A 23,190-nucleotide genomic window follows, 5' to 3' on the forward strand; every position below is an offset into this window, starting at 1 on the left:
TCATTGAATTTATCTACACTTCTCAAAAGTTAGCATCTTTATAACCAGTGTCTTCCCATTTTGGCTGACTTTCCGTGTCTGTTTCTGTGTACTAAGCAAAGCTCCTCAGTCTCCCGGTCTTATTAGTGTGTATTTGTAAAGTAGGTGTCCAGTGGCACAGTTCTGAGAGGGGTTCAGCTGTAGGCCAAATTTAGCCCAAGCCTCTATCTCTCCAGGGTCGCCTGTTAAGATTCAGCAAGTAATCCACGGATGCCGTGCTTATAGTTACCTCAAATGCCACACCTGAAACCAAGGCCAGCTGCTTCCAGTGTGAGCCCAGGCGCTGCTCAGCAAGGGTCACCTGACTTGCTGAGGCTGTACCTGGATGTGGCTTGGGTGGGGTTGCGAGTTGGGGGAGGCGGAGTTTCAGGGAATCCTCTGGGTGGAGCTGTCTCTGTTATCCATTTTGATGATGTCACGACTGTGGCGGCGCTGTGTCCAGCGCACTGGGAAGGGGGAGAGGTCAACAGGGAACAATGGATACCGCTGGTACTTCTGTATAGAGTGAGTCTCGCCTTGGCCCTCATTCCGACAGTGTCTTCTTGTAAGTCCCTGGTACCCCTTGCACACAGCCGAATGGGCACTGGTGCTCAGAGAGAGCAGCCCCTTTTAGAGGCGTCTGCTGCTGCCACTGCTGCAGCAGCTTCCGTCTCACTCAGCTGCTTGAGACCCAGCAGCCCTGCGTCCTCACCGCGTCCTGCCTATTGTTGCAGGTTGATTTCTTGGATTTCTCCCTAGTTGGATATCTTGTTCCTCTAGATAGCAGGTGATTTTTCCTTGCTGCTGCTCCTTGTTTCCTTCATAGTTTTCGATTTGGTCTCCAGAAGGATGAAGAGAGCCTCTATCATTTACGCCATTTCTTTCCTCCCCCAGAGTTTATCTTTTACTTTTTAATATTCGCACTATTATTAGAGCATTTTACAATCCTTCTGTTACTAACATTTAACTTTAAAACTTAAAGGCAATTTGTAAAAAATATGGATTGAAAAGTTTATGTATGAGAAGAGATTTTTATCATTTTGAACATAAAACCCAGCACACGAACAAGCAAAAACATCTACACTGACTTAGTCTACTGTCCTCGGTTTTATAAACTTATAAACTTGGACTTTAGCAGCCATTATTGCTGTTTTTTTCCCCATGTTATAATACTTTAAAGATTTAAGTTTATGGTTTTATTTATATTACCGTTCTTTATCTGTTGAAAAAAATATTTAGAGTTCAGCGAATGCTTTTTAGGGGTAAGCCTTGAACTCTGTTTAAAACCAAGTGGCATATGGCTTATATCTGGATAGTTTTTAAGTGAACAACTGAATATTCAGTAGCTGTGGATTATTTAAAGGGACCTGTTGACTTCTGAGCTCCAAAATAAATTTCAAAATAATCTGTAATATGTTGTTACCATAAAAACATTAACAAAAATGACTTTGTTAGGCATTCGAAAATGATTTGTTTACTGGAGAACTATTACTTTTATTATTCTCACTCACCAAAGTGTCCACAGTATATACTTAGGTATTGAAAATTTTATAAAAGCACATTCAAAAGAAGAGTGTATAAGAAGTAAAAAAGTTTGGGCCCACAAGCTTGAATCTTTCTTTTTAAATGGTTGGAATTGATAAGTAGGTTTTATAAACAAGGGCAAGTAGGGGAAAAGAAGATATCTAAGGAGAAAAGAGTTGAGATAATATAAATAATTGGAATGTGGGAACGAAGAAGAAAAGTGAGCTCACTAAATTAACTTTCTTAAATGCTCAATGGAAGGATAACTTTTGATAGACTTGATGGATTGAAACAAAACTTTGCTACTTGTCAATTTTAGAATACCCTCTTTACCCTTTTATTTACTCCTGAGCTTTGAGGATAGGCCTGATTTCTCTTGGCTGTGTAGCCTTAGGTTTAGATTGATCCATAAAAATAATTTCTGAATCCACCTATGTTGTGCATATCAAATATTTGTTCTTTTTTTTTTTTCTTAATTGCTGATTAATATTTCCTGGTGTGGATATACCACATTTTGTTTAACATTTATCTGTTGGATATTCATCTTGTTTTCAGTTTTTGGTTTTACTAATGGAGCTGTTATGAACATTTGTATACAGATTTTTGCATGAACATAAGTTTAATTTCAGATGAACGCTGGGTCATCTGGTAAGTGCATATTTAGTTTAAAAAACAAAACAAAACTGCAAGACCATTTTCTAGAAACGCTGTCTGATTTTGTATTCCCACAAGGATTGTATGAGTTTCTCTGCATTCTAATTAGATTGAGTGTTATCCTTGTTTTTTATTGTAGTCATTCAGATAGGTGTGGTGTGTAATATCTCATTGTAGTTTTAATTTGTACTCCCTCATGGCTAATGATGTAGAGCAGTTTTTCATGCACTTATTGGCCATTTGTATATCTTGTTTGGTGAAATGTCTGTTTATGTCTTTTACTCATTTTCAAATTGGGATTTTTTTTGAAGGTTCTTTATATATTCTAGATAACAAGTTCTTGTCAAACATGTGGTTTGCAAATATTATCTCCCAGTCTGTAGATTGCTTTTTCATCCTCTTTATAGAGTTATTCAGGGCAAAAGTTTTAAATTTTGTTAAGACCCAATAGACCATTCTTCATTTTATTTATTGTCCTTTTTGTGTCAAGACTAAGAACTCTTAAGAACTCTACTCCTAAGTCTTGAAGACTTTGTTTTTTTCTAAAAGTTTTATAATTTTACATTTTACATTTAAGTTTATGATTCATTTTGAGATAATTTTTGTGTAAGATATGAGGTTTAGATTGAGGTTCTTTTTTTTCTAAGTCCAATTGTTCCAGCACCATCTATTCGAAAGGCTATCCTTCCTCCATTGAATTGCTGGTGTACTTTTGTCAAAATTCAGTTGGGCATATTGTGTGGACCTATTTCTGGGTTTTCTACTCTGTTCCATCCATTTGTATGTGGTATGACATTCTTCGTCGATACCACATTATTTTGATTATTGTAGCTATGTAGTAAGCCAAAACATCAGGAAGAGTGATTCTTCCCACTTGATTCATATTATTCAAAATTGCTTTAGGTCTTGTAGGACCTCTCCCTTTCTGTACCAGTTTTAGAATAAGCTTTTATCTGTACCTATGAAAGATTTTTCTAGGATTTTGCTAGGAATGACATTACACCTATAGACCAATTTGGGGATTATCAATATCTTTACTGTGTTGCTTTCCAGTCAGTGAACACTGTCTCTCTAGTTATTTAGATCTTTGATTTCATCATCAGCATTTTGTAATTTTCAGTATACAGATCCTCTGTGTTTTGTGAGCTTTATACCTAAGTATTTCATTTTCTTCGGAGCAGCTATAAATGGCATTGTAATTGTAATTTAGATTTTCACATGTTTATTACCAGTAAATAGGAACGTGATTGATTTTTGTTTATTTTTGTATCCTGTGACCTTAGTACTAGGGGATTTTTTGGGGAGAGATGGGGCGGGTAGATTCCTTGGGATTTTCTAGATAGGAAGTCATGTCATCTGCAAAGAGGGACAGATTTTTTTTCTTCTGTTCCAATCTGTTTGCCTTTTATTTCCTTTTCTTAACTTTATTTGCTGGCTAGAGCTTCCATAGCTGTGTTGAATAAGACTAGTGAGAGCAGCCATCCTTGCCTTGTATTTGAGCTTAGGATTAAAGCATATCATTTTCACTGTTAAGTTGTGATGATGATAGCTGGGTTTTTATAGATGTTCTTTATCAAGTTGAGGAAGTTCCCCACTATTCCTAGTTTACTGAGAATTTTTATTGTGAATTTTGTCAAATGCTTTTTCTTTTGTTTTATGATTTCATTTTTTTAGCTAAATTTATTGGGGTGACTTTGGTTAATCAAATCATATGGGTTTCAAGCGTACAAGTTAATAATACATTACATGTTTATTGCATTGTGTATTCAACACCAAAGTTAAATTTCTTTCCATCGCTATATGTTTGACCCTGGCTCCCCCGTCTACCTACCTCCTTCCTCTCTTCCCTCTGGTAACCACTAAACTATTGTTTGTTTCCATGTGCTCACCCATTCTGGCAATTGATGTAATCATGCAATTTTTTTTCTTTAGTCCTTTGATATGGTGGATTACATCGATTAATTTTCAAATGTTCAACCAGCCTTGCATACCTAGAGTAAATCCTAATAATCTTTTTATACATTGCTGGATTTTATTTGCTAATAATTTGTTCAGGATTTTGTATCTAAGTTCATGAGAAATATTCGTCTGAAGCTTTTTTTTTTTTTTCCGGTACTGTGTGTCTGGTTTTGGTACCAGAGTAATATTGGCCTCATAAAATGGGTTGGGAAGAATTCTCTCCTCTTTTCTGGAAGAGATAGTGTAAAATTAGAATTAACTCTTTAAATGTTTGATAAAATTCTCCAATGAAGCCTTCTGGGCCAGGATTTCTTTTTTCTGCATTTTTAAACTATGAATTCAATTTATTTAATGGTTATAGGACTTGTCAGATTATCTGTTTCATCTTAATTGAATTTTGATAATAAGTGGTTTCTGAAGAATTGGTACATTTTTTCTAAGTTGTTGAATTTATGAGTGTAAAGTTATTCTTAGTATTTTTTTTTAATTTTCCTTTTAATGGTTGTAGGATCTGTAGTGATAATACCCTATTTCATTTATGATTCCTGTCTTTTCTCTTTTTATCTTTGTCAGTCTTACTAGCTGTTTATCACTTTCTTTCTTTTTTTTAACAACCAGCTTTTGTTTCATTAATTTTTATATTTCTGTTTTCAATTTAAGTGATTTCTGCCCCTTATTTTCTTCCTTCTGCTTGCTTTGAGTTTATTTTCCTTTTCTTTTTGTAGTTTATTGAGGTAAGGTAAAGATTATTGATTTAAGATGTTTTCCTAATGTAAGCATTTGATGCTATAAATTTTCCTCCGAACACTGCTTTTAAGCAAGCTACGTTCCATAAATTTTGATAGGTTGTTTTATTTTTCTTAGCTTTATGTATTTTTAAAATTTCCTTTGAGACTTCCTCATTGGCTCATGGATTGATTATTCAGTAGTATGTTTTTAAATTTCCAAGTGTGTGGAGATTTATCGAATTCTAGTTGTATTCCATTATGGTCAGAGAATGTACACTGTATGATTTCAGTTCTTTGTAATTTGTTGAGGTTTTTTTGGCACAGGATATTGTTTATCTAGGTGAATGATCCATGGGCATTTGGAAAGAATGTATGTTCTCCTACTTATTTTTGACTCTACCTAGTCTTGCTGCAATACCTACCGCCTACTTCTCTCCATGCAACCCTTTCTCTGCTCCCCACACCATCTATTCTGTTTGGTTTGTACTCATTATTGGTTTGTATAGCATCATTGATAATTGCTTTCTTTTTATTCTTATTTCTTCCCCTTAGAATTCTTTATTTCCCATAATTTCTTTATTTTCATGTCCCATGGCTCAGTTGACATTTTCTAGTTTTAAACAAAATTTAATACTTTGTTCTAAATAGTCCCTAGTTTTGATCTTGTCAGTGTAATTTGTGCTTACACTAGTGGCATATCGACCTTGAAATACTACTACTTCAAGGTGAAATATGGTGGTATAGTTTTGTTATTCTTTCAAAAGGCACCCACAAAGCCTGATTCTTTGGATAAACTCTGAGGGAATTAGAAATTATATGCTAAGCCTATTGTTAGGCATTAAGTGGGAAGATTTGTGTCCTCAACGTACTTCATGGGACACGAGTGGAACGCCTCTGTGATGATTCTGATAGTGTAGGACAACAGATACCAGACAGATGCTTAATGGAGAAATACTTTAGGAATTTAGAAAAGGAGCAAAGAATGTGGACAGGATTAATTTGGGTGATTTTGTGAAAAGATAATACTTGAATGAGAGTAGGTGGGGTGGGAAAGTAAGTGGAAATGAAACGTGGGAACATTTATTATTTGTATAAATGGACTACTAAAACAAAATAAGTGTGGACTGTGGGAAGGAAAATGAGGACGACATTCTCGTGAGCCCCTTGGGTTATGCAGTACTGCAAAGGTAGCGAGAGGGTTCCTGAACACCAAGGAAAAATTTAAATTTGAGCAGGAGGTAGTAGCTGACTTAAAGGTTCTTAATCTGAAGAGTGACTTGAAGGCTGAAGTAAAAAGTATTGATGTAACCTAGGAGCTTGCTAGAAATGCAAAAGTTAATACCCCACCACAGACCTACAGAATCAGAACCTGCATTTTTAACAGGATCCTCAGATGATTTGTAAACATGATTAGGTTTAATAAGCACTGGTCTGAAGGGAAGTTGATCAAACAGAACTGTGTGCAAATTGGATTCCAGAGGAGAGAGATTTCATTTAGATCCCATATTAGTTATCCAGTTGAAAAGGAGACCAAAGGGCATATAAGAGACAGTTATTAAAGGAATACAACAGCAGGATTTAATGATCAGTGTTTAGAGAATGAAAGAGAGAGCCAAATCGAAGATGACGATCAAATTTTGGCCCTGGGCAACTGAAAACTGGGTGGGCCATTGACAGGCTATAAAAAGCCTGGGTGGCATAAAAAGCTGTGATTATTCTTTACTCCCAGGCCACCAGAACTTTTTGTTAAAAAATCAGCATAATAATAACACTGGAGAGAATCTTGAAAAAGGAATGAAAAAACTTGTAAATCCTAAATCCTAAAATAAACAGCATTTTTGTTTTTTCCATGTTATCTTGATTTATTAATATGCGAACTTGTTTTTACACTCCTATTAATGTACAGCCATTTTGTACAATTTAAAAATTATGTAAATATTTTTTATGTTTATTTATAATTTAGTTTAAAGGAATTTTTCCCATTATAAAAGACACACACTCAGATTTTTAAAATTGCAAATTAAAATAACAGTGAATCCAGTATTTACATTTTAAATCGGTAAGGATTAAAATGTCTGGTTTTAATGGGTTTTGCTGAGACTGTAGATTGGTGCAGCTTTTGAAAGGACAATCTAGCAGTGTTTGTCAAAGCTAAAAATTGCACATACCATGCTTGATTCAGCAATTTCATTTCTAGGAATTTGTTCTACAGATATACTGGCTCTAGGTCAATTAATCTATAGGCTGATTTGTCAAGTTTACCAATTCTTTGCATCAGTGTATTCAGGAAAATATTTTTCTAATGAACATGAACAAAATTTCATTATTTCATGGAAGAATTTTTCAGTTTACTCTGATTTCTTTAGTCCTTTGAAAAATTGTTTTGCTTTTTCCAGCATTTTCTGATTTCTTTACAATCTTTTAGAAAGTTATTTTATGTTTTTTCTAGCTTTTTGTTATTTTTAGGATTATTTTGTCAGTTTCAAAATGCATATATCAGCCTTGGCTTTTTTATGTTTTTGACTAAAATTTGCAGCTATTTATAGTGGATGGAATTATTTTTAATGTTTTTGAGGATTTTTGATGAGTTTCGGTTGACAGTTTTCCTTTTGTCCTTATGACATTTTAAGGAAGGTTCATCTTGTTCTAAGCTAAGGGTCCCAGTCTCATTAAGTTTTAGGAATGCATTCAATATTCAGAAAAACATTTCATAATCAGTAATCATTTCACTGTAAGTCTAACATGTATTTACCATACATATGTGCTGAAAAATATCTAGAGTAACCACATCAACAAGAAATGCTAATATTTAGGTTATTGATTGCTATAAAAATTGAGAATGATGTCTTCATTGAGAAATTAGGGAATAATAAAATTACCTAAAGACTGGAATAATGAAATATTTTGTTGAAACAAGAAAGTGGAAGAACTAAAAAAGTGGCCTAAATCTCACCAGCAAAGACATATTAAAAACTTTAATGACTAGCAATAAAAACTAACAAATCTGTTTAATATATTAGTAAATAAAAACATTTATGGAAATATTTATAAGTAAACATGAGATAGCTATAGATATTATAATATTAATAAATTAATAAGTACACATAGAAACAATACAGACATCTAATAAGTTAACAAAAATATACATATAACTTATAAGTACATATATAACTGCCACTATATCATAATATATGTTAATATAAAATATCAGGTTTATGTTTCTAATTTGCTCAGATTCTTGAGGTGAATATATAAATAAATGAATTTATTATTTAGCAGACAATTTTGAAGAATTGCTTTATTTCTGATATAATAGGAATTTTGGATTTGTTTTTTTATTCATTTGTTTTGTTTTTTTAGATACCACCTATAAGTGAAATCATACAGTTTGTTTTTCTCTGTCTAATGTATTTCACTTAGCATAATACTCTCTAGGTCCCTCAGTGTTGTTGCAAATGGCAAGACTTCATTCTTTTTTGCTGAATAATATTCCATTGTGTATACACACACATGCACCATCTTTATCATTCATTTATTGATGGATATCCTGGTTGCTTCCATATCTTGGCTATCACTAGTAATGCTGCAATGAATGTAGTGGTGCATACATCTTACCAAATTTGTGTTTTTGTTTTCTTCAGATAAATACCCAGAATTGGAATTACTGGATCATATGGCAGCTCTATTTTTACTTTTTGAAGAATATCTGTACTGTTTTCCATAGTGGCTGCACTAATTTATAATTCTGTCAACAGCATATCAGGGGTTCCCTTTTCTCAACATCTGTGCCAGCAGTAGTTATTTGTTGATTAATTGATGATAGCCATTCTGACAGGTGTGAGGTGATATGTCATTGTGGTGTTAATTTGCATTTCTCCCATGATTAGAGATGTTGAGCATCTTTTCATGTGTCCTTTGGCCATCTATATGTCCTCTGTGGAGGAATGTCTATTTAGGTCCCCTACCCATTTTTTAATCCAATTGTTCATTTTTTTGGTGTTAAATTGAGTTTCTTATATTTTTTGGATATATTTCTTATATATTTTGGATAGTAACTCCTTCTCAGATATATCGTTGGCAAATACCTTCTCTCATTAAGTAGGTTATCTTTTTGTCTTGTCAATGATTTCCTTTGCTGTGCAAAAATTTTACAGTTTGATATCCCATTTGTTTATTTTTATTCTTTTGTTTCTCTTCCCTGAGGAAATAATATGCAAAAAAAAAAAAATACTGAGAGTGATGTCAAAGAGTTTACTGCTTATGTTTTCTTCTAGGAGTTTTATGGTTTTAAATTTTATGTTTAAGTTTTTAAAACATTTTGAGTGTATTTTTGTATATTTCTTCAATATCATTATTTTGCATGTATATGTCCAGTTTTCCCAATACCATTTATTGAAGAGACTGCTTTTACCCCATTGTATATCCTTGCCTCCTTTGTCATGGATTGACTGTATAAGCAAGGATTTATTTCTAGGCTCTCTATTCCATTGATCTCTATATATGTTTTTATGCTAGTACCACACTGTTTTGATTTTTGTAGTTATGTAGTAACTAGATATCAGGGAGCATGATACTTTTCACTAGGGGTTTCCAACCCTGGGCCGCAGACTGGTATTGGCAATATTAATTTTTTCAATCCATGAGCAAGGTATATCCTTCCATTTATTTGTATCTTCTCATTTTCTTCAGTGTTTTATAGTTTTCAGCATAGGTCTTTCACTTCTTTGTTTATATTTATTTCTAGGTATTTAATGCTTTTCGATGGAATTGTAAAGGGATTTTTTTTTTTTTTATTTCTCTTTCTGATTGTTGCTGTCGGTGTATTTAAATGCAGCAGATTTCTATATATTGATTGTGTATCCTGCAACTTTACTAAATTTGTTCATTCTAATAGTTTTTTGGTAGAATCTTTAGGGTTTTCTATGTGTAGTGTCATGTCATCTGCAGATAATGAGATTTTTACTTCTTCCTTTCAATTCAGGTGACTTTTATGTATTTTTCTTGTCTGATTGTTATAACTAGGACTTGCAATATTATGTTAAATAGAAGTAGTGATAGTAGGCATCCTTGTCTTGTTCCTTTCCATTTTTCATTGTTGAGTATATTAGCTGTGAGATTGTCATATATAGCCTTTATTCTGTTGAGATATCCTTTTTATCATAAAAAGATGTTGAATTTTGTCAAATGCCTTTTCTGCATCTTTTGAAATGATTATATGGTTTTAATGCTGTATTTTGTTAATGCGATATCTCAAGTTGATTGATTTATGGACATTAAACCATCCTTGCATCCCTGGGATTAATCCCAGTTGCTCATAGTGTATAATCCTTCTAATATATTGTTGAATCAGGTTTGCTAATATTTTGTTGAGAATTTTTGCCTCTGTTCATCAAGGATGTTGTCTGGTAGTTTCTTTTTTTGTAAAGTCTTTGTCTGGTTCTGGTGTCTGGGAAATGCTTGCTTCATAGAATGAGTTTGGAAGTGTTCCTTCTTCGATGTTTTAAAATAGTTTGAGAAGGATAAATATTAATTCTTTGAATGTTTGATAGAATATTAATTCTTTGAATGTTTGATAGAATAAAGCTGTCTGGTCCTGGATTTTTATTTCTTGAGAGTTTTTTGATTACTGCTTCAATTACATTGCTAGTAATCAGTTTGTTTAGATTTTGTATTTCTGGTTCAGTTTTGGAAGGTTATGTACTTCTAGAAATTTATTCATTTCTTTTAGATTGACAGATTTTTTGGCTTTTAATTTTCCGTAATATTCTTTGATTCTTTGTATTTTTGTGGTGTCAGGTGTAACTTCTCTTTCATATCTGATTTTTTTTATTTGGGTTCTCTTGATGAGTTTAGCTAACGGTTTATCAATTTTGTTTACCTTTTCTAAGAATCAGCTCTTAATTTTACTGATCTTCTCTTGTTTTGTGATTTCTATTTCATTTATTTCCACTCTGATTTTAACTGTTTACTTTTTCTGTTTACTTCAGGTTGTATTTTTTATTTTTGTTTTTTTAGTTCATTTTGATGTAGAGTTCGATTGTTTACTTTGGATTTTTCTTGTTTGTTGAGGTAGACCTGTATAACTGTGAACTTCTCTCTTAGAACTGTTTATTCTGCATCTTATAAATTTTGAAAAGTTGTGTTTTCATTTCTATTCGTTTAAAGATACTTTTTTATTTAATTTCCTCATTGATCCATTGGTCGTTTATTAGGGTGTTGTTTACTCTCTATGTGTTTGTGTTTTTTTCTAGTTTTCTACCTGTAGTTGTTTTCTAGTTTCATGCCATTGTGGTTGGAAAAGATACTTAATATGATTTCAACCTTCTTGAGTTTATTGAGGCTTGTTTTGTGGCCTAATACGTGATATATCCTGGACAATGTTCCATGTGCACTTGAAAAAAATGTGTATTCTTCAGTTTTTGGATGAAATGTTCTATAAATAGTTATTAAGTCGATCTGGTGTAATGTGATATTTAAGGCCATTATTTCCATATTGATTTTCTGCCTGGATGATCTCTCTGTTGATGTGAATGGGGTATTAAAATCCTTTACTATTATTGTATTACTGTGGATTTCTTTATGTACATTAATAATTACTTTATATATTTAGGTGCTCCTGTGTTGGGTGTGTAGATATTTACAATTTTTATATCCTCTCTGGATTAACCCCTTTATAATTATATAATGTCATTTGTCTTTTTTTTTTTGTTTTTTTTTGCTGTTTTCAAGTGTTTTTTGTTTCGTATGACTGTTGCTACCCCATCTTTTTTTTCATTTCTTTTTGCATGGAATATTTCTTTCCATCCTTTCACTTTTAGTCTATATGTATCCTTTGATTTGAAGTGAGTTTCTTGTAAACAGCACATAGATGGGTCATATTTTTAAATCTATTCAGTCACCCTATATCTTTTTATTGGAGCATTTAATCCATTTACATTTAAAATAATTATTGATAATTATGTACTTATTGCTCTTTTGTTCATAGTTTTTGGTTTTTATACTCCTGTTCCTTTGTTCTTCTTTTGATCTCTTCCTTTGTGATTTGCTGTTTTTCTTTGTTTTGTTTGCTTCCTTTCTCACTGTTTTTTGTATATCTTTTTTAGGTTTTTGGTTTATGGTTACTGTGTGGTTTATGTATATCATTTTCTATCTATAGCAGTCTATTTTAAGCAGGTAGATGTTTAAATTCCAATATATTCTATAAGGACTACATTTTTACTACCCCCTCCACACTTTATGTATTGATATCATGTTTTAGATCTTTTTGTGTTTTGCATCTACTAATTAGTTTGAGTTGTACTTTGAGTTGAGTTTGATACTTTTTTATTTTGACCTTAGTAGTAGCTTTTTAAATGTCTCATTTGCTCTATTTATTAAATACTTGGCTTTATATTTGAGATTTTTTTTCTTTCTCATATTTTCTATTTCCATTTATGGCCTTTCCTTTTCTGCTTAAAGGAGACTTTAACATTTCTTGTAAGGTAGGTTTAATGGTGATAAACTCCTTTAGTTTTTACTTGTCTGCGATACTCGATCTCTCCTTCAATTCTGAGTGGTAACCTTTCTATCTTTCTTCTCCTTCTGAGATCTCTATAATACAAATGTTTGAGCTCTTGAAGTTATACCAGAGGTTCCTTAAAATATTCTCATGTTTAAATTTTTAAATCCTTTAGCTACTCTTGATCAGTTGATTTCCACTAGTTTGTCTTCCAGTCAGTAACCTGTTCTTCTGTATTAGCTAACTTGCTGTTCATTCCTTCTAATGTATTTTTCATTTTAGTTGTTGTATTTTTCAGATCTGCTTGGTTCTTTTATTTTCTAACTCTTTGTTGAAGTTCTTTCTGCATATCTGCATTCCACTCTTAAGTTTGCTGAGCATCCTTATGACTGTTTCTTTGAATTCTTTATCAGGCAAATCACTTATCTCCATTCCCATAGGATTTTTTCCCTAGGGATTTTTCTTATTCCTTCCATTGAGAGATATTCTTCTCTCTTTTCATTTCTGACTGTCTTTGTTTTTATGAATTAGACAAAATAGTTCTCTCTCCTAGTCTTAAAAAAGTGTCCTTATGTAGAAGTGGCCTTTGAATAGGCCATGTGTATTGGGTAGTTTTGGCAGGCCGGTAGGAGCCCAGCGGGTGCTTAAGGCATCTATGGCACTTGCCTGCTGAGCCAGAGTGGCTCTGGGTGGGGATGCCACGTGCGGGTAGTAATGCCCTTTGGTCCTGCTTGCTCACTTTGTTCAGGGCACAGTGGGCTCAGGCAGTGTGTCTGAGAACACGTTGTTGCAACCTTGCAGGTAGGTCAGAGTACCTGGATAGAGCCCCTGTCTACTCTGTGGAGGTAGAGGGGGACAATGAACAATGGCACTCACTGACACCTCCAAACCCAGAGAATTCTCGCAGTCTCTAGAGAGTTCCCATGTCTCCCCAGCCTTCTCTATACAGTCTCTCTCTTGTTTGTTTTGGAGAAAGTAGTCTTGGGTAGATGTGAACTCTGTGTAGGCTTTAGTGCCAGGTAGTTTTGGGAAGCCGGTTGGAGCTGGGCATGTGCTTATGGTGCCTCGGGCACTGGTTTGCCAGACGGGTGCAGCTCCAAGCAGGGAGGCCAGGTGCATGTGGTGATGCCCTGTTCCTGCTTGCTTTCTTTGTTCAGAAATAAAAGGCTCCGTGTAGTATACCTGGGAACTTGCTATGGTAATGTTGCAGGTTGGCCAAAGCACTGGAATAGAGCTGCCGCCTAATGGAAGTGGAAGAAAATGTAAACAATGATGTTCAGTGGCCTCTCCACCCCAGAGAGTTCCTGCAGCTTCCCAGCCTTCTGTGTTCGGTCTCTTTCTCTTATTTGTTGTTCGGAAGCTGTTCATCCAGCCCTCAGTTGTCTTGCAGGAGTAATTGATCTTTATATATGTGTATATTTGAGTTTGCTCATGGGAGAGGTGAGTTCAGCATTCTCCTCTGCTCCTGTCATCCTGTGTAACCTTTTTTTGTTTGTTTGTTTTAGTTTATTTTACTAATAATTTTAGTGTTTTACTGTTGTCACATATTCTACCAAACTTTCTGAAGTGCAAAGGAGACATAAAAATAAACTTATAAGCATCATTTTTAGTGGTCACTTAATATTCCATTACGTTTCTGATAGGAAGGCAATGTGGTTGTATATATTACCACAGTGATTGCCCAGGTTGATAGCTGATCTTGTGGGTTGGGTGGGTAGTCTCTTTTTTTCCTCATGGGTTTATATCTGTCACTCCTAAAGCTCCCTAGTAGATCGAAGATGGTGGCCACCTTGGGTAGGAAAACCTTCCCTCATTGGACATCTGGATTTTTCTCAGTTTTTTGATATTCTACATAGAGCAACAGTTTACCTTTTTAACTGAGTATCATTTTGACCTGGTAGACATATTGACCTCCAAGGATATTGGGAATACAAGCATTTTAATTAGTCATACCCATACCAACATTAGTGAATTTTAATCAGATTTTCTTCTGTGGAAAACTATGTTAACTCATTTAAATTTGTTGGTCGTTTTCTACTTTCTAACATTAAACTCTTTCAGACTTTTTCCAGCTTTTTTTTTTTTTTACTCAAATTATTTTTACTGGAATAGATTTTTTTTTTTACATTTATAATGAACAGTTAATTTATTGATTAGATTTTTGTTTTAAGTTAATTTCGTAGATTGTAGCTTTCATATTTGTTGGTTTTTATTTGTACTTGCTTCTACAAAATTCAGTTTGTCTGCATATTGTACACTGAAATTTTGTCAAGAAAAATTGACTCATCAGTTTTTAGACAGCAGCATATTTTACCATGTGCAGTTTAACGGTCTGCTTGATTTTGTCAATTAACTTTGCTGTTAATACTCATTATGAATTGGAAAAACGATTGATGTTTTTAGACTGTTTTCTATTTGATATTATAGGACTGCTAACTCTGTTGTCACAGTAAGTGAGTCTCAGAATTATTTTTCAATTCTTTTGTATTTCAGTTGTCTTTATCCTAAAACCACTAGTCATGATGTTAGCCTCTTCTATTTTGGAGGCTTCCTGTCTAGCGATGGGATTTTAAAAAGAATCGTTCTGTATGCATGTGACTTATGAATATCTTTGGTAAAGTTTTGTTCTGTTACTTGCCATTGCTTGTTCTGTCACATAGATAACAGCTGTGGAGTACAGCAAGACATTTTGGGGTGTCGAAAATATTGATCTTCTTACTGACTTAAACCAGCCCTCTGCTTGTTTAAATTGACTGCTAAATTGCATTAACTGCACTCTCAAGTGCTAGGCAAGGTTGAAACAACTTACATTGCTTTTAATTTCCCTAAGCTGAATTTCTAGTCATGAAATTATTGGAGCAGAGGGTAGTACCATTTATTATGGATTTTGTATTATATTGATTTTCAAAAGGATTGAACCAATTTATAATGCCATCAGTAGTGTAGAAGCACCTCAGTTTTCAATATATTTTCTTTAGAATTAGGTATCACTATTTTAAAATGTTTACTTAACTAGGAGTAAAATGATCTCCTTGGAGTTGCTTTCATTTACATGTTCATTTGCTTTGTGTAGAAATGTAATAGGACAACACAAAAATATAACTCTAACCAGAGCATTTGGTTATGCAGTCTTTTTGCACTATATTAACTTTTTGAATCAAAACCGATTTAAAAATTAAGATTGGTTATTAGCATAATGAAATAGTGCTCCTGGAAGGAAAGTCATAGAGTACTATTGTGCTCTTGAGACAGAGGAGTTCTTTCGTCTCATGCCCCGCTAGCCTCTGAATAGAAGAATGTGCTACTCTTATCCTGCTGCTCTTATCACTGTGCTTACATCTGTTTCTGTATCTGCTCTGTTTAGTCAATTAAAAAACTTACTGTTTATTTCTTTTCTAAGTTAGTAATGTCATAATATATTTTGCAGGTAAGTGAATAAAGAGTATTTTTGTGATGTTTTCATCAATTTTCTTGTTTATTCTTTTTTATTTAGCCAAAAATTTGCATAGCCCCACTTTTTCCTTGTTTTTGAATATAGTTTTTAAACTCTTAAGCAATTTAAGAGACATTTAGAACTTTTTAAAATAATTTTTTAATTAAACATGTCACCAGTTCGTTTGTCAGAAAACAAGGAACACTTAATGAGAGGTTAAGTGAATATTTTTATTTATTTTCCCATTTATGGCACTTTTAGGACTTATTCAAACATCCAAGTCAACAATTTTATTAAAACTTAGTTCTAAGGCAGGTTGATCATTCTTTTTTTTTAATGTCAAAGTAAGAAATTGTAATTACATGTTTTAAAAACAATTTTTAACTCTTGTTTAGAATTTTTTATAATCTGTGAGGTGCACATTTACATCCCACACTCTCCTTTAATTTCTTTTGGAGCCAGTCATTATCTTTTAGGGCTATTTTGAAAGGGTTGTTCTTCAAGATGCTTTCTGCCATGTAGTAACATGTCCTTACTTGTAGTAAGGAACTTCTAATATAGTAGATAGCGAGATCTTGTTTGCCTAGTAAGCATGCCTTCCAGCTTTCTGAGAGCTAGGTGTGGGGACACTGCCTTTAAGGCACTAGCATACAGGCTAGCTAAGTGACAAAATTATCATATATAAAGTAATATAGTTATGAGAAATACAAGTCATTATGTACTCAGGAGCCGAATAAAATGGAGTTCAGAGAAGGAAAAGAATGATCAATAATTAACTTTTTGAGGCTATTTTCTATCTTTAACTTTGCTCATCTCTTGATGATTTTGCTTCCCCAAATTCAATTTACCAGATCCCTTTAAAATTAGTATTTAACATGATCCTTTCATAGGTACTTATGTACAGTTTTAGTGCCAGTTGCTCAGGTGCTACTTCTAGGGATGTTTCACGACCTTCATAATAATTAGCAGTTGTAAAACATTCTATAGTTTAATATATTATTTTTGAAGAATCGCAGGTTTTATAAGATAGGTCTCTTGTAAAGACGCTTATACTGTTAAAGTTTCTTTAAAATATCAAGCTTTTTTCAGTAGTTTGGTCTCTGATTGTGTGTAGTGCATAGTGACTTTTTACGGATGGGAATCCTCTCTCCATTCCAGTCCACGAACTAAAGGTTTACTTGTAATATAGGATTATTGCCTTGAATATTTTATGATTTAGATGCTAGAGGGTGTACTGGAAGACTTCCTCCTTCCCTTCCCTCATCCTCCTACTGGTGCTTTGCTTCCCTCCAGCTCTTCACCACCAGCTGAGTAGTAAGGACTCTGCAGGCATGGAGGGCTGATAAATAGAGATTGTATTTATAGATTTTAAAAAAATGATATTTAAATAAATTGAGGTATAATTTACATACAATGACATATATAAATCTTAAGTGTGTGCAATTAAGTTTTTTTTCCCTTTTTTATTTATTTTTTTTAAGGCACGGTAACCCTTGGTTAACCTCACAGATTGCAAGGACCTTGTCAGCTTACAATCCCTTATTTTTTATTTTTTATGCCTACAGCACCTGGTCTTCCTAGGTGGTCTCCCATCCAAGTACTAACCAGGCCCAACCCTGCTTAGCTTCTGTGATCAGACAGGATTGGTCTCATTCAGGGTGGCATGGCCGTAGACGCAAATAAGTTTCGACAAATGCGTACACCCATTTAACTCACCTGTATCATAAAGATATATAACATTCCAGTCACCTCAGAAAATTCCTTCATTCCTCTTTCTACTCAATACCTGTCCCCCAGAGTCAATCTCTGTTACAATTCTGTTATCACAGCTCAATTTGGCTGTTAATGAAATTTCACATACAAAGTATAATTTTGTGACTGACTTCTTGTATTTAGCATGATGCTTCTTAGGTTTGTCCATGTTATGTCTATCAGTAGTTCCTTTTTATTGCTGAGTAGTGTTGTAGTATTCCATTGGATACCACAGTTCATTTATCCATTCACGTGTTGGTGGACATTTGGGTTGTTTTCATTTTGGCTATTATGAATAGAGCTGCTTGTGAACATTCATGTATAAGCTCTGTTGTAGACATATGTTTTCATTTTTTTTGGGTGAATATCTGGAAGTGGAATTGCTAGTTTATATGGTAAGCATATGCTTAAAAACGATATTTTCAGGGCCAGTGTTTATAACAGTGATAGAGGGGAATGGAGTGAGAGATGATGACTCTAAAGCAATACCATGAATTACCTTATAGGTCATACTAAGGAGGGTTTTATCCCAAGTACAATATAAAGCCCCAGAAAAGTTTAAGATAAGAGAATAAAATCATCAAATGTATAATTTTACTGACTGCTTTTTGAAGAGAAGATTAATGGTGAGACCAAAAAAGGATGATCCAGTGAAGAGGACTTTTTTGTTGCACATGACATAGAATTTCACCCAAACTGATTTATCAAGAGGAGAATATTTTGGGTTACATAAATGAGAAAGTCCAGGCAGTATTATTCAGTCTCAAAAGTTTTAAATATTAAAGTGAGTTAAAAATTTATATTTCATCAGGCTTCATATCTCTGAACTCTAGATATGTTTATTCACATGATCCTCATTCTTAGAAAAGTGCCTTGTACATATTACTCAGTAAATATTTTGATAAATGAATGAATGAATGATCGATCTTGGGCATCTTTGGGAGTCGTATTGGAAGTCAGTTTCTAGTAGAGTTCTTTATAGTTTGCTTGAGATTGGGGAAATAATATTATCCCCCCGCTTTCAGTCTACAGATTAAGTACCCCAAATTTAATCTTAATGTATACACATCAAGTAATCTATAACAATTTTATTTTTCTAAGCTAACAAATGACTTTAAAATATGAAGAAAGGAAATGAAAATAAAGTATGCCACATAATTCACTTAAAGCACCAGCATTTATATTTTCTTTTTGCTCTTGACTCTGTCTTTATCACCATACCCTATATTTTCCTCAGATATTCAGGTTTTCCAGCAGTTTTACGTGTTTAAATTATTGACTGTTGACTAAAGAAGGTTGACTCAGTGGTGATAGAGAAAGTATTGGCAGCATGGGGTAGGCAGAGTTGCACAGTAGTTTGCACAGCTATGTTTAGAACATAGCTAATTTATTTTTAAATCTGGAAGAACCTGAAATTTGCCTGTGTAAATAGAATAAAGGTTGTCAAGTGTATACTAAATTCATTAGTTATTAATTTTTCTCCCAACATCGCCACCACCAGCACCATCATCATCATCGTCATTATCATCATCATTGCCTAGTACTATATCTGACACATAGTAGGTGCCTAATAGGATTTGCTCTTTCAAAAGCAATGAACTTCATTTCCCTGAAAAATTCACAGATGGTGAAGAATAATGTAAACATTGCTAAAAATTGAAAGGCTCAGTCCTAGAAATGGAAATGTGTTTAAGGGGGGGAATAAGAGTTTGGCGTAAATATCTAGTCTATTAAGTTCTTTTTTTAAAAAATTTGAATTCATTTTTTGTCATTTATCTCTCTTCCTAGACATTCAAGTATAGCATACAAACGTGACCCTGCCAGTGGTCTTTGTATTGTAGTAATATGACTTATTTCTGAGTTTATTTTTCTAAAAATTTTTGTTCTTAACATTTTTTAAATTTACCTTTAGTAACACAAGTAATGGATTCTTAGAAAAATTCAAACTGTACAGATAAAGCAAAAATTCCTCTTAATTGAACCCCACTGCCTATTCAGATCACTTAGATAACTAACTCTTCTGGTTAGTTTGGCATATATTCTTCTGAGATTTAATACATACACACGAATATACACACTTCTAAATAATGTTTAAACTTACGGTTTCCCTCAGGTGAGTTTTAGGAAGCTTTCTTATTTTTTTCATCTGGTTTTATTACTTAGAGTATACAGTACTCATGGTTCACTGAACCTAAGTCCTATCCCTTTATTTAAAATTAATTAATTGATTAAAACCAGAGAGCTTACGGAATAAACCAGATTTATTAAAAATGCTTTAATATTCAAGCTTTTTTCCAAATCATCTTTGATGATTTAGGGCATCCGTAGTAATCTGATGTATGGACTATATCGTGTGTATATATAGAAGTCTCTACTATTTCAGACTCTCTTCAAATCCAAATTAGTAAAGCTTCAATCTGTGTTATACCTTAGGAAAATCTTTTTTCTACAGAAACTTCTTTTTAGATTTTTCTAGCCATTATTTTATAACACCAAAATTAAGAGCCATTTATTAACATTAGATATCAAAACATTGGGCTTTATGAAATAAAACTTATAATTTTCTTGAGAATGACAATTCACATTTTGGAATCATAAAATGTTGATTATCACTCCATGTTTTCTAGATAACATTTTATTCTATTCCTGTTGTTGGCTCACATATTATTTAATTATTTTGTGCTTAACCATAGAAGATTTAATATAATCACTTTGTGTTTTTTAGAATTTTAGGAGAGACCTTAGAGATTTATCTGATACAACCTCTTCATTTCACAAAGAAGCCTTAGTCTCTAGAAAGACAGTAACTTGACCAACTTCTCAAAACTAGTTATTGTAAGAATTAGAAATAATCTAGATCTTCTGCTATACATACCTTATTTTCTGACCCTTTCTAATCTTGAGTCTAACTTAACTAGAGAATGTGCTCAATATTTGCATATTCGAAAGTCTTCATTAGTAAGAAAGTCTGCCAGAATCTGTAATGGCCAAAGTATTTTGGGAAAGGGTCAGAGTGAAATTCCTGTGAAAGAGTCTTAAGTTTTTGTCTCAGTGACATGTAGTTGATAATTAATTATCCAGTCTTTTCTTGTTCCATCTCTCTCTTCCTTCTCCCCTTTTTCTTTTTTTCTCTTAGAATGCAGATAGGAAGACTGTGAAGTAGACCTGTTACACCAGACCAAATAGGGAGATTAGACTAGGGAGATAGGGTCAAACTGGAGTAGGTTAATTGTACTTTGTAACTTTCCATGCTTGTTCTGATGTTCCAACCCCAATCACAGGAAACCAAAGGAACCAAAGCCAATCAATTTTTAGAAGCATCCCAGACTCCACCAAAGCTGGTAATATAAAGCTGTCGAATTCTCTTTCCATTGCTTTTCCAACCTATACCTGCTGCGTATTTTTTTTTTTTAAACAAAGGAATGTTTATGTTAAATATGAAGTGAATATTCTGGTAAGATAGATATTCTTTCTTTTATAAAATTCTTTAAATTTCACTGGCCTGATCCTTATTGTTGAATCATAAGATTTGCTGAAGCTGTTAAAAATATTTTACTGAAGTCCCATATTGGTAGGAAAAGACAGTTATTTTTAAATACCATCTTTATTCTATATCCTCCACTTGTTGTTTCTAAAGATTTTATAGGTAAAGCAAGGACAGGCTATGGAATAAGATGAGGACAATTAGCCGATGATATTTATTCCTGTAGCTATAAATTATTATGTAGCCAGAGTTGGAGAACAGCATTTGTTGGTAATCGCCTTTCAAAGAGTATCTTCTGAATATTTGATAAAAGTAATTGAAGAGTTATGAACCTTAGCAAAACCACTTATTCTGAAAAACACCTTTAAAATTGCTTGTGTCTTTTTACACACTAGCCTTTATAATTTTAAAATTTAAATTAAAAATTTTAATAATCAGAATAGGGGTTGAGTGGTCTTACGGGAGTTAAAAGAAGAAATATGAAAATAAATTGTTTTCTTAAAAATAACTAAGAATTAAGCTTACTACACTAGACTATCCAATAAAGTATGGTGGCTGGCACACACCACCTAGAATTCTAGGGTAACGTTTTGTCTTCATGAGTCTTTGTAGAACATGATCTAAATGAAGGGTCAGCAAACTGTAGCATGCAGACCAAATTCTGTTCATGGACAGTTTTGTAAGGTCCATGAGCTAAGGATGGGTTTTATATTTTTAAAAGGTTGTAAAAACAAAACAAAGAATATGTAGCAAAGATTGTTTATGGTCCTCAAAGCCTAAAATATTTACTATCTGGCCTTTGAAGAAAAAAATTTTTGTTTTCTGATCAGAATCAGAAGGTGCTAAATGGTCACAGAACTATTTCAGGCCTTTTGGAGTTACAGTAAAAGTAATATAAATGAAGAAAATCAACAAAGTTGGAATGTTTGTTACAATTTTGTCTACAGTAGTAAAAAATTTGAAACTTTTAGTAACGGGACTGATTAAATAGACTACAAGACATCTGCATAGTAAATATTATACAGTGAGAGTTATCATCCATGATTTATGCAAAGGAAAGATATTAATTGCATTAAGCAGGAGATCAGATTCCAGAACACTGTGCAGCATGATATCTGTAATATGTAAATGATATCTGTATAAGTGCACAAACTTTATATATTAGAATATGGGATTGCGGGTGACAGACATTTTTTCTAGTTCCTTTTTTGTAACTGCTAATTATATGACACTGAAATTAATTGACTTTTTGATATGGAAGAATTAAACTTAAAATAGTTTTATGTCACAAAGAGGGCAGATATTAATATGTAAAATAGTATTAGAAGTATGGATACTTTATTGGAACTTAGTCTTTGGACGAATGAAAGAAAATAGAACTGCTAAAATCCTCCTAATGTATTATCCTTAGACATTCAATAGGCTGAGCAAGTAATGATGGCATTTCATTGGGCTATACAAAGAATATAATGCAATTTAAAGGTATGTACCTAACAATTTGAAGTACTAGGTATCATAGAGACGACTCCCTTCCCCAAAGCATTGGTCAATGTCACTTTCAGAGATAGAATTTTGAGTAGATTATAAAATTTAGGTTAAAATGGCATTTCTTCCTTCCCTTTTATTTCCCCTTCACCTTCTTTCCCTTCTCCCCCCACCCTTCTCACAGTATACTATTGAAGTACAATTTATGTAAAATAAAATCTTGACCTTTTACATACGTGTACATACTTGTTTCCAACACCCAGATCAAGATATGAAACATTTCCATTAATCCAGATAGTCTATTAGTGCTCCTTTCCAGCTAGTACTCTTGCCTCTACTAAGAGGTAACCATTCTGACTTTTGGTTAGTTTTGCTTATTCTCAAGCTTTATATAATGGAATCATGCGTACTCTTATGTTTGGCTCCTTGCTCTCAAAATAATGATGATATTTTTTGAGATATATCAAAATAGTTATTTGTATTAGTTTCTTTTCTGCTGTGAAGTAGTATTCCATTATATGGATATAGCACAGTTTGATCACTCTGCTGTTGATGGATATTAGAATCATTTCCTTTTTTTGCAGGGATGGGGGAGGCAGTTATGAATAATGCTGCTGCGAACATTCATGTACGAATCTTTTTGTAGGCTTATGCA

General features: G+C 33.3%; 1 protein-coding gene and 1 pseudogene across 2 annotated transcripts in view; one reads left to right on the forward strand and one right to left on the reverse strand.

Moving 5' to 3' along the window:
* The window catches only part of CNOT4 (CCR4-NOT transcription complex subunit 4), a 102,640-nt gene that overhangs the window by 16,868 nt on the left and 62,582 nt on the right, over window positions 1-23,190 (forward strand). The gene's annotated exons all lie outside the window — the stretch shown is intronic.
* On the reverse strand, window positions 17,371-17,489 carry LOC112478741 (annotated as a pseudogene).

The sequence above is a fragment of the Pteropus alecto genome, unplaced genomic scaffold (genome assembly GCF_000325575.1).
Source record: "Pteropus alecto unplaced genomic scaffold, ASM32557v1 scaffold22, whole genome shotgun sequence".
In the NCBI taxonomy this organism is placed as follows: domain Eukaryota; kingdom Metazoa; phylum Chordata; class Mammalia; order Chiroptera; family Pteropodidae; genus Pteropus; species Pteropus alecto.